At 41.8% G+C, this 12,088-nt stretch overlaps 1 pseudogene; it reads left to right on the top strand.

Moving 5' to 3' along the window:
• Positions 1 to 3,232: 3,232 nt before the first annotated feature.
• Positions 3,233 to 3,362, top strand: LOC145399489 (5S ribosomal RNA; annotated as a pseudogene).
• Positions 3,363 to 12,088: the final 8,726 nt, after the last annotated feature.

Here is a 12,088-nt window from a genome sequence, read left to right as displayed (position 1 = left end):
AGAGGGGCGCCTTCATGCGGTGGCACGGATATAAGTGGGCGGTGGAGATGCCAAGATATATTCCGTAACTCCCTCCCTATCCCTTAACAAGAGGTTGGAGATTAGCTTGACTCTGTTAGTTGGAATATTCCAAGTATTCCATTCCAGTAAACGCCAAAGGAGTTTATTAAACTGAATATTAGTAACTGGTGTCTGGCAGTGTTATCTGATTCATATTTCTTAGATGAGCTGAGTCTTTACTGCATGTTCACTTGAAAAAAATTGAAAATCGCATAGATGACAATGTGATGAAGAGGAAACAATGACCAGCTGCAAAGACAACGCTTAGAATTAACAACCCTAACATATCAAAGAAGACACGGGCCATAATTGGGATTGGATTCTAATGTCACCGTGATAAATAGGTTTGAAGTGAATTTATATATGATGCAGTGTTTTAGATTACCATTAACCCCTTCAACACGACGTCGTATCCTGTGCTTTACTTAGGCTGTTTGATTTAGAAGCACCGAGGAGGGACGCCTTCAGGTGGAGGCACTGTTATGACCGGGTGGCTCTAATGCCTGGTTATACAAACGTCTTTCTACTTCCCTCTTCCCCAAATGGAGGATGGTGGAATGCACGACAGGAGAGGGGGGGGGAATGGACTTCAGCCTGCAGTCCACTGGGTTCACATTCCAGATGAACCTGGAAAAACAACCACCACAGCAAAAAATAATAACAACAATAACAATAACAATAGCAATAACAACAACAACAATAACAACAATTATAATAACAACAACAGCAACAACGACAACTACTACTACTACTACGACGACGACGACGACGACGACGACGACTACTAGTACTACTACTGTCACTACTATTGCTACTGTAGTCGCGGCGCGCGACTCTGAGGTTATTATTATCGTGCCCTGGCAACCTACCATTGAAAAGTGCGTCTGATTTAGTGCATAGTATGAGACGCATGTGACTCGTGTATAGTATGTTCATGTATAATTATATTCGTGTATAATATATTCGTGCATAATAATATGGTTCGTGTATAATACGATACGAAATCGGATCCACTTTTGAATGGTAGGTTGCCAGGGTACGATAATGACAATCGTACTATACTACTACTACTACTACTACTACTAATAATAATAATAATAATAATAATAATGATAATCCATCCATTCATCCATCGTCCAATCCTACGTTGCCTCATGAGGAACGTAGGAGCCCGGGACTAGGCAAGTTGGTCCTGGCATTTAAGATGCGAGTGACCAGCCTCACTCATCCCTGGGTGGCAATACGTGAGCAATAAATCCCAACCATCTCTTGGATATAAACCTTCACCGGCTCAATCCGATTGGAGCACCGTTATTACCCACTAAACCACCAGGCGCCAAAATTTGGTTATATGACTACCACCCAGCGTAGTAAATGATTTCCTGGTGTACAGGAAACCGTTTGGCTTGTCACTCAGTGTAGAGTCACCCACAGGCAGAAGGAAGATGAAAGAATGAAGGAAAGAAAGACAGAAGAGGGTGTGTAAAGTCACCTGTAGGCAGCGGAAAGAGGAAAGAATGAAGGAAAGAAAGACAGAAGAGGATGGATGGAAAGGAGGATGGAGGAGAGGAAAGGGCAGACACCCGAGAGCAGCACTACATCGAGTGATTGGATGGTGAGCGCCCTCACCTACCACATAATAATAATAATAATAATAATAATAATTATTATTATTATTATTATTATTATTATTATTATTATTATCATTATTATTATTATTAATTTAGTGGAGACGATTCTTACACAAGTGATTAGACATATCCATTAGGCATTTCACTATCAAAGGTCCTGCCAGACTTGAATAAACTCGTTTGGTGGTAGCCGAATTAGTACAAGAGTAACCCATTGCATTTAACAGGTTAAAGTGCAGACTTATCATAGGTACAAGAGTGAGAGAACTGCCTGAGTGAGGGAAGCAAGCAAGAGCACTATATTTTAGCCGAAATTTGGTTTTTAAAATCTATGTCCCATATGTCTTGAAAAAGTACTCTGCATAACCAGCACCAAAGCTCAGTTTTAAATTATAGCTATTAAGTTAATCATGGTATGTCATGCCATTTTGAAAATGTCATGAAAATTACCTTCTAGTGGCACCAAGCTTTACCCCACACGAGACAAATATAGTCGAAAAATGGCTCCCCCCCAAAAAAAAAAATATATATAGGCCTATATATATATATATATATATATATATATATATATATATATATATATATATATATATATATATATATATATATATATATATATATATCCCTGTGTAAAAACCATGAACAGTTTTTCCATCTTTTATTAGGCCAATCATAGTATATCATGCCTCTCTGAAACAGCTATCTTAAAAAAAAAAAAAAGTACTAATAAAAAAATTGCTCTCTCGGTCTCGTTCCGCACCCGAGAAAAGATATGTGGGAACGTGGTAAAATGGGGAGGGAAACGTGTGGCAGGGCCGGATTAACCCTGCTGTGGCCTGGTAGGCAACGCAGACGGTTGGCCTGCAACATATAGATCTCTTTTTTCCGTTATTTCCAGTGAAATTTTGGCATGACCTATAATGACCTTTTTTGATGGCCTGATGGGTGATGGCCCTTATTTGGACGCCCAAAGCGTATATTTACTCGGCTCTGAAAGTCTTGATGGCCTGTGACACGCCGTGGCCTGGTAGGCAGTTGCCCATTTTGCCTACACCTGGTAATTCGGCCCTGACGTGGGGTGAGAGGGAAAGGGATAGGGGGTAAAGATGAGCGGGAAAGAGGGTGAGGGGAAGTGGAAAGGGAGTTTGGGGGAGGAGGTGGCAGCGCGTCAAAGAAGGGAAAATAGGAATAAGGGGGATGAAAACAAAGGGTGGAGCATTCAAGGGAGGTTTACAAAGAATATAACTACTTGTATACCATGTTACTATTTTCTGTTTCATCTTGGGTGTTCGATGCTGGTGTGGCAAGAAATCGAAGTCAAGAGTCTGGGAAGTGGAGATGAGGTTCTTGAGAAACTTTTGTGAGTGAGGAGAGTGGTCGGGATGAGAAAAATTTGATTTGTGATAGATATGACGTCAGCAAGTCCGTGGGCAGCAGAGCTACAAATATATAAAGGTACAGAGGAAGTTGGGTTCCTAAATAGCTCACTTGGTAAGCTGCTGTACTCACGCAGTTGCAAGCACTGGTTTGAATCCTTTGTCGCCAACGGCCATACCACGTTGAGTACACCGCTTCCCGTCCGATCAGCGAAGTTAAGCAACGTTGGGTCTGGTTTGGGTCTGGTTAGTACTTGGATGGGTGACCGCCTGGGAACACCAGATGCTGTTGGCATCCCTACGTGTCAAGTGGGGTTGGTGGAGGATTAGTGCCCCTCCCTGTAAAACAATTAACTTTAAGCCCTTGGCCACCCCGTTTGGGATACATGGCGTCTGGCAATGAATGAATGAAACAGAGGAAGTTAAACAGCAACAGACCTTATGGTCCTTTCGAGGCTGCTTGTTGCAGGGTAGACTATGACTACAAGATTTATTTCTATATGCTGAAGAATAAGGATAGTAAAGCAAGAAGGTTTCCCCCGCCTCCAAACCCTCCAGTTAAAACTGACAAAAAAAAAAAAAAAAAAAAATGCAGCATGGAAAAACTGATATGGAAATTTTATAGGAAAGACTGAAAGGAAAAGTTACATTCTATAGTATTTTATCTATAAGCTACCAGCTTGAATAACCTGAAAGAGAAAGTAATATAGTAAAATGAATAATCAAATAATAAATACTAAGGCACGACATGTATGTGTACGTTGAGTTAACGGGGCGTCTGTAGACACAGCGTGGAAACAGCAGAGAGGTGAAGATAGAGTGCTTAGAAGGTATGTTCATATGAAGAGGATGTGTTAAAGATATGGAGGTGAAGAAAGATATCTGTAAGTACGTTCGAAGGTTGAAGGATGCGTGGTAAGCCAAGAAGAAGGTGGATGGATACGATAAATGAGTGTGCGAGAAAGAGAGGCATGGAGACTGACGAGGCTAGGAAATCGCAAAAGATTAGATGGTTGAGTTCTTTACCGAGGAGTGAGTGACATGAGTTTGGTATCCATTTTTCAACTTTACAATCATCAAACTTACTTTCTCTAATAGATAGTTATGAAATTGCCGGCGGATAGGTGTGCTCATAAGGTGTATCCAGGCTTCCGGGGGCTTGAATGGTGAATGAATGGTGTGTGGTCCGTTTCATAAAGGCAGGCTGTCCATAAGTTGTCCCTCTTTCTTACTGTTTACTTTTCCTTTGCTTTCAGGAACCTATCTCACCCTTTCAGCAAGTGAGAAAAGTGGCGCGATGATGATGATGATGATGAAAAGAAGGACTAGAGGGAGAGATGGAAGCAGGACGGTGAGAAAAGTTGTGAAAAAGAGAGGGGAACGTACAAGAGGGGAATATTAAGTGAGGGGAAACAGGGGAGGGGGAGACCGCCTCAAGGTGAAGCAGTGTGTGAGTTAGGGACAGGTGTTATTGAGTTACCTGCCCTCGCTACTGCACCATGGTTAGTTTCTCTCTCTCTCTCTCTCTCTCTCTCTCTCTCTCTCTCCCTCTCTCTCTCTCTCTCTTTCTCCATTTTTTCCCTTCCTAATGCTTGTTTCTCCTATTGTTTCCCCTTCTTTCTCCTGCTTACTCTCTTCATCTGCCTCTTTCTTTCTCTTACGCATTCCCTACCTCCCTCTCTCTTTCTGTCTATCTACTTACACACCTGTTTATCTATCTGTCTATTCGTGTATCTATCTACCTGTGTCATCACCTAAATTCTAATCCTCTTTGTTGCCTGTGAGTTGCATTCATTGTTGTCATTCTCTCACCTTTAAAAAATACAGACGACCCAATCATCATTTTGTTTGCAATACTCTGAGCACAATAGTCTGTATCCCAATCTATTTATCTATCTGCCAGTCTATCTATCTGCTTATCTGTCTGAATATCTATCCCGTGCATCTAAATATCTATCTATCTATCTATCTGTCTGCCTATCTACCCACCTATTATCTCTCCACTTGTCTCTCTGTCTGTCTACCTATCTATCTATCAGTCCGTAATTTTATCCACCTGTCTGTCCATATATCTATCTATCTATCTATCTATCTATCTGCGTCTGTATTTTTCTGTTGGACTTTATGTCTACTACTCAGTCTATGTATCTTTTTATCTTTACCAGTCTGTCTATCTATCTATCTCTCAATCTATATCGTTTTGTCTGTCTGTCTATCTATCCACTATCTATCTATCTCTCTATTTATCTGTTTCTTTCCTCTCTGACAATCTATGAATCTATCACTATCCCTCTGTTCAGTCAATCAGTCAGTTTGGCTTTCCAGGGATTGACCCAGGCTGACGCTCTTAAGTGGATGGCTGTCAAAATGGCTGTCAAAGTGGCTGTTGTGGCTGTGGCTGTGGCTGTCTCCCTCCTCCAGCCACCTCCAGCCAGCGCCTCCAGGACCTGCAAGTTTCGGAGGATGGGGCTGGAGGCGGAGGTATCGGAGGAGCACCTTTGGGCCTCTCTCAAACTCAAGTCGGAGCTGCAGGTAGGAATGGCCTTTTTCTTTAATAGTGTTTATTATTATTATTATTATTATTATTATTATTATTATTATTTTATTATTTTTATTACCTCCGCCAAGGAGATTATGTTTTCACCCCTGTCCGTTTGTTTGTTTGTTGGTTGGTTGGTTTGTGAGCAAGATTACACAAAAACTACTGGGCGGATTTCCACGAGCCGGTAGAAGAATGGGCCTTGGCTCAGAATAGATTCCATTAAATTTTGGTGCGGATCCGGATAAAGGTGCGGATCCAGGATTTTTTTTTTTTTTTTTTTCACTTTCTTTAACACTGCGAGATAGGGCGTTTTTCGACATTTTCGTAAAATTTTCTGTGAATATTGCATGGGTCTTGATGAAAAAAAGTCAGGCATATTTAGGATGTTGGTATCTACGAATGTGTACAGTTTGGCGCGGATCCATATAAAATTCCGGATCTAGCGGATTCAAATATGCTTTTATAGGGGGGAGTCTTTTTCCATATTGGATTAGACTTGACTGAATTAAAAGGAACTGCATGTTGGGTCTTGGCGAAGGTATGCGCTCTACTGAGTGCCAATCTAGCTATTATTATTATTATTATTATTATTATTATTATTATTATTATTATTATTATTATTATTATTATTGTTATTATTATTATTATTATTATTATTATTATTATTATTATTATTATTATTATTATTATTATTATTACCTCCTATTCCTCATCCTCATCCTACTCCTCCTACCACAACAAGTATTACTACTACTGTTACTACTACTGCTGCTGCTACTACCATTGTTAGTAGTAGTAACAGTAATAGTAGAAGTAGCAATAGTAGTAACAATAGTAGTTGTATGGTGGGGTGATTGTAGTAATAGCAGTGGTTGTGGTAATGGTTGTGGTGTGGGTGTGGTGAGACTTGTGATGACTATTGTCCATTCAATTTAACTTGGCCCAGAATTTCACTTTTGCAGTTTATTTCACGTAGTTCAGTGGCAGAAAAGGACAATGCTACGGCTCTACATCCATTACATAGCACATCTTCGTGACTAGCATCATCTTTCGGCATCTGTCTACTGTTACAGCTCATTAATCAACATGGCGAGGTCAGAAAAGAGTACAGTGGTGATGATGATGATGATGATGATGATAGTGGTAATGATGAAAATGGTAATGAAGATAGCGGTGGTGATGACGGTGGTAATGATGAATGGTGGTGATAATAGTAGCCTAATGGTGATGATAATTAGTAATGATTAGTAGTGGTGGTGATGATGGTGGTGGTGATAACGGTGATGGTGATGATAGTGGTGACGATGACAGTGGTGATGATACTGATAATGATGAGTGGAGGCGATGATAGTATAGCGATGACGGTGGTGGTGATGACAGTGGCGGTTATGACAGTGGTGGTAATGGCTGTAGTAGTGATGATGGTGGATGTGATGATGATAGTGATGATGACAGAACTGGTGATGATAGTGATGATAAACACTCCTTTTCCTTGAACTTGGCCTAATCGTTATCCATGCACCTTGATGATAAGTTACAACAATACGTTAAAGCTATACTCATTTTACTCTAACTTGGCCTAAAACTACCATCCCTCCACTCTGAATGCTGAGCTATAATAAGAGTAACATTAGAATTTGGTGCTAGTCACGAAGAAGTGCTATGGAAAGGATGTGGAGCCGTAGCACTGTTTTCTACCACCGAGCTAAGTGAAATGACTTGCTAAAGGACGAAAATCTGGGCCAAATTTGGCCCTGACATTGTCATTGCCTAACATTGTCATTGCTCCACGTGGATGTAGAGCAATGACAATTTTAGGCCAAGTTAAAGTGAATAGCGTATTGTAGTAATGGCAGTGGCAGTGGTAGTGATGATTTCGATAATGATAGAGAATGCAGCGGGAGCGTTGATATTGGTAGATGTGAAAGTGATGGTAGCTATATTCATTTTACTTTAACTTGGCTTAATCTTGCCATTCCTTCGTCTTCAGTTATGAGTTTTCTACAGTATATTAATTCAAGCATATAATACTAGTCACGAAGAAGCACTATGGAGACTATTTACAGCAGTAGAAATGTCTGCCTTTGAGGTATAATAACTGATTAAAACTAAAATTTGAGTCTAATCACGAAGAAGTGCTATGGAAAGGCTCAAGACGTGGCAGTCTTATTCTGGCTTTGAGCTGTAGCGAAATTAGTTCCAGAATATGAAATTAGTCACGAAGTGCAATGGAAGGAAGGAATAATGAAGAATTAGCACCAAGCTATAATATGACTATATGACACTGTAGGAGTAGAGGAAAATAAAGGCCTGAAGAAACACGGAATATTATGAAGAGAGGAGCGACAGAAGAGCAGAAAAGGAGAGTAAAGACAAAAACTGGAGACAAAAAAAAGAGACCAAAAGGCCTCCTTTAATCGCCTCTTACACAAGCAGGGATACTGGGGATGTATTCTTCTCCCCCTCCCAAAGGGAAAAGTGCAATGAAGACGATATAGAACCGTAGTATTGTTTTTCTGCCATTGACTTAGAATACGAAGTTAGTCAAGCAAAAGTGCTTTGGAGAGGATATAAAGGAATAACGCTGACCACTTCTGCCACTGACCAATATTAAATAAGCTGCAAAAAAGGACGAAACTGTCGGCCAGCATAAAATGAAAGATCTACGGTAGTGATGACAGTGGTAGCGATGATAGTGGTAATGATGGCAGTGGTAGTGATAGCAGTGGTAGTGACGATGGTAACGATACACCTACCCATGCTGTCACTCTGATTGGATACATCTGACCACTCAACCTTCTAAGGAAGAAAAAATTATATCCATATCGCGTTTGTCCTAAAGTCAGACTCAACCCATCTAACCCTACCCTAACCTAACCTAACCTATCCTAACCTAAACCGGGTCGGCTGCCATACTCCAGCAGATTTCGTGAATATGCAGCCTACAGGGACGCTCTCACAGCAAACTGGCGACTCAGTTATTTTAGCCGACAAGGAATTAAAAAATATTGATGCTAACTATATTCCTAGCATGAATCGTACTTAAAATAATTATACATATCGTGTGAAAATAACTTTAATATACGGTATTATCAAGTACGTAGTGAATTACAATGTTATGCTTCGTTCGTGCCGTAAATATAGAAATAGTAAGCAGTTACTCAAACACTGTGGAAAGAGGGACGTTCTTGGATACTGCTGCCTCCATACTAAAGGCAAATCGAAGCATAACACTGTTCAGCAAATCTTTCATATAATGTCAGAGCTATATTCACAGGATAGCTTGTTATAATTGCGATTGTCCTTAGCACTACATAAATTATTAAAGTTGATGGAGGATGAGATGGAGGGATGGGGTGGAGAGGTATATGAGAGAGGGGGGTGTGAGTTGGGAGCAGGGCAGTGAAATGGCGGGGGACAGGGCGCCTTGGAGGCGATTTGTTTGTGGCCACCCCAAACGGGATTGAGGCGTCTGGCAATAGATAGGTAGATAGATAGATATTTTAATCTTCCTTGTAGCCCCGAACTTGCATGTGTTCAATTATCCCGTCAAGTAAAACAGGTTAAAAGTCGGAGAAAGAACATCCCATTCATATTAGGCCACGCTCAGGGCATTGGGTTTCTGTCTTCATCATGGGGCTGGAGAGGGACGCCTTCATGTGGTGGCACCGATATAGCATGACGGATCAACTTCCTGGGTAAACAAGTGTCTCTCAACCACTTCCTCATCCCCCAAAAGGAGGTTGGTGGACTAAGAGAGAAGGGCAACCTAAGCCTGCAGTCCACTGGGTTCCCGTTTCAGATGAACCTAGGGCTACAACGACAACACTAACGACAAGAGCCACTACAACAAGAGTAACGGTAACAACAATAACAGCAACAACAACAACTACAACTCTTACTATACTACTACTACTACTACTACTACTGCTACTACTACTACTGCTACTACTACTGCTACTACTACTACTGCTACTACTACTACTGCTACTACTACTACTGCTACTACTACCACTGCTACTACTACCACTACTACTACTCTCACCCACATCATGTTTGACAGTGAGTAGAGGATCACACAGAATATGACCTAATGAAACAGGTATGTATTGTACCGACCGGCTTGCATACGCCTGACATGTAAGCCGTGTGAAGTGACCCAGTTCTGTCAAGCGAAAACAAATTGGCGCTAGTAACCAAGGAGACTCATTCGTACCTCGTAGCTCAGACTCGTCGAATTTAATGGAACCACGTACAGTACAGCAGTGGATCTGAATTTACCACCACGACTTACTAACCCTGTGAGGAGTAACCCAGTCCCATCAGATGAAAACAAAGGGAAAATAAACTGACTTCTTGTGTGTGCAGTGTGCCCAGGTCACCGCGACGAGGGGTGCCAGTATCTTCAGCACGACCATGATGGAGGACGGCGTAGAGTGCCACCTGGCCCACCCTGACGCCCAACCCAGCCTGGCACTACAGATGGCACCGGGAACAGCACACACCTTCTGGTACTCGCAGGTGGGTGTATGAGGGAGGGGGTATGCAGGGTGATGTAGGAGGGAGGGTGTATGCAGGGGGGTATATGAGGGAGGGTGAATGACTGAGGGTGTATGAGGGTGTATGGGGTCTTTTGAGGGAGAATGTATGCTGAAAGGTGAATGAGGGAGGGTATATGTATGGAAGTGTATGAGGGAGGGTGTATGCAAGGGGTGTATGAGGATGGGTGTATGTATAAGGGCGTAGTATGAGGTCTTTTGAGGGAGAATGTATGCAGAAAGATGTATGAGGGAGGGTGTATGTATGAAGGTGTATGAGCGAGTATTATGAAGTGTTTTGAGGGTGGGTGTATGCAGAAGGTGTATGAGGGAAAGTGTATGTATGAGAGTGTATTAGGTAGGGTGCATGAGGGAGTACGAGGGAAGGTGTATGAGGGTGTATGAGGGAAAGTGTATGTATGAGAGCGTATTAGGTAGGGTGTATGAGGGAGTATGAGGGAAGGTGTATGAGAATGGGTGAATGAATGTATTTGTGATGTATGAGGGAGGGTACATGAAGGAGGAGTATGGGGGTGTATTGGTGAATGAGTGAGGGTATATGAGGGTGCTAATGGCGTATGAGGGAGGTGTATAAGGAAAGGTGTATGAGAGAGATGTATGAAGAGGGTGTTTGTGCTGTATGAGAGAGTGTGTGTGTGTGTGTGTGTGTGTGTGTGTGTGTGTGTGTGTGTGTGAGAGAGAGAGAGAGAGAGAGAGAGAGAGAGAGAGAGAGAGCATGACGAAAGTGTATAAGGCAGGATGTATAGCTGTGTATGAAGTGTATGAAGGAAGATGGCAGTGAGGGGGATTGATATTAGGTATATTTCGATCACATTAGATCTTTCATGGTCGGGACACCTCTAGTATTCTTGGCTAGGTAAGGTTAAACCATCTTATTTAGTTGAGTGAGTGGTAAGAATCTGGTAGTGGTGTTCCTCAGGGTTCTGTCCTATCACCAACTCTCTTCCTTCTAATTATCAGTGACCTTAGCTGTACATGTAACCCTAACCACTCAGACGCTGATGGCTCCACCCTTCATCTTCCCATTCGCAGCGTCCATCTTAGCAGTTACTTGAATAAACAAGAGATGGGGCTATATCACACTTATATCTGACTTGACTCATCTCACTGATCATGATTAGGACAACTGTTGCCGTATATTTTATTCCAGCTGATATCAGACAATTTGGGTAAGAAATAAAAGGGTTACAGGAACATGGGAGTGGTACAGATTTTTTTCCACCATTATTCAAACTAAGTTTGAGAATCAGAATATATATTTTGAGGGAAATTGATTCCAGTGTTGAAAGGGACCCGGTATTTGAGAGTGGCGAGTGCATACTTTATTTTTTATTCATTTCTTTATTTATTCCTATATATAGCTATTTACCTATCTATCAACTTTTCTTTTTCTGCTTCTTGGAAAACTCTTTGATTCAAGCCATCACACGGCCATATCGTCCAACCTACAATGTCCATCTTCACAGGGAATACTACCCCCGCCCATCCTCACCACCGATCACCTTCCCTGCCTGTACCACCCACCCCTCTTCGCCCATCACCTTTCCTGCCTGTTCCACCCACCTCTCCCCGCCCATCCCACCCACTTATTGCCCCTCCCGCTGAGAAAATCATGAAAGGTAAAAGATATCGTGTTGCCATTGACTCTACAAACATTTTCAAGCGTTATAGTTACGATTTTCTGCTCACCTTCGAGAACTTTAGTGCTCATAATCTAAGCTGTTTTCGCCATTACCGTTCCTAGTTATGTGATTTTAACCCATTCACCCCGAGAACGTTTTATCATTTCTTTTCTGCTGCTACGAGACGTCTTTATTCAGGTTAAAGCTGTGCTGTCAAACTCAGTCCTTCCCGAGGGCCACACTTGAGTTCTGTTGATCGTCTGAGGGCGAAGTCTGCTTAAACTATAAAATATAATAC

The sequence above is a fragment of the Coenobita brevimanus genome, chromosome 5, assembly GCF_032717465.1.
Source record: "Coenobita brevimanus isolate Jiangsu-jjx chromosome 5, ASM3271746v2, whole genome shotgun sequence".
In the NCBI taxonomy this organism is placed as follows: Eukaryota; Metazoa; Arthropoda; class Malacostraca; order Decapoda; family Coenobitidae; genus Coenobita; species Coenobita brevimanus.
This window is presented reverse-complemented; position numbering and strand designations above follow the sequence as displayed.